Source organism: Poecilia formosa, unplaced genomic scaffold (assembly GCF_000485575.1).
Source record: "Poecilia formosa unplaced genomic scaffold, Poecilia_formosa-5.1.2 Scaffold964, whole genome shotgun sequence".
Classification (NCBI taxonomy): domain Eukaryota; kingdom Metazoa; phylum Chordata; class Actinopteri; order Cyprinodontiformes; family Poeciliidae; genus Poecilia; species Poecilia formosa.
Window position 1 is genome coordinate 52,145 of NW_006800903.1, and position 961 is coordinate 53,105.

General features: G+C 44.3%; 1 protein-coding gene across 2 annotated transcripts in view; it reads left to right on the forward strand.

Moving 5' to 3' along the window:
* Positions 1-961, forward strand: part of LOC103132229 (procyclic form-specific polypeptide B-alpha-like) — a 46,380-nt gene that overhangs the window by 38,667 nt on the left and 6,752 nt on the right. The window lies entirely within an intron of this gene.

Here is a 961-nt window from a genome sequence, read left to right on the forward strand (position 1 = left end):
AATCACATATTTCAATGACTTGAAACCATTCCTCCCTCCCTGACACTTCCAGGCCCGGGCCCCCATCCGGCCTGGTTTGGGGGGCAACAGCCCCCCCAGTCCCCTCTATAGCTCCGCGCCTGGGTTATCCTTGTCCTCTCTGGTCCGGATGACATGGAGTCCCAGTGGTCCATAATGAACTTCAAATTGTGACTCATCTGACCACAGAACAGTCGTCCATTTTGCCTCACTCCATGATAAATGACTCCTGGCCCAGTGCAAACGGCTGAGCTTGTGGAGCTTAGAAATGGTTTCCTCTTTGCTCTGTAGAGGTTCAGCTGGCAGCGGCGGATGGCACGGTGGATGGTGTTCACTGGCGATGCTTTCTGGAAGTATTCCTGAGCCCAGGCTGTCATTACCTTGACATTCCTGTTTGAGGTGCAGTGGCGTTTAAGGGCCCGGAGATCACGAGCATCCAGTAGTTTTACGGCCTTGACCCTTACGCACAGCGATTGTTCCAGATTCTCTGAATCTTTTGATGATGTTATGCATGGTTGATGATGATAACTTAAAAGTCTTTGCTATTTTACGCTGGGTAACACCATTCTGGTATTGCTGCACCATCTTTCTGTGTAACAATGGTGGAATCGGTGATCCTCTCACCATCTTGGCTTCATAGAGACACTGACACTCTAAGAAGCTTTTTATACCCAATCATGTTGTTAATTGACCTAATTAGTGTTAATTGGTCTCCAGCTGTTTATTATATGTTCAATTTCCTTTTTCCAGCCACTTATTGCTACCTGTCCCAACTTTTTTGGGATTTGTAGACACGTCATGAAAGTTTGAATTAACATATTTTTCCTTTAAAATGTTACATTTACTCAGATTAAACTTTTGATCTGCCGTCTATGTTCTTTTATGAATAAAATATTGACATTTGCCATCTCCACATCATTGCATTCAGTTTTTATTCACAATT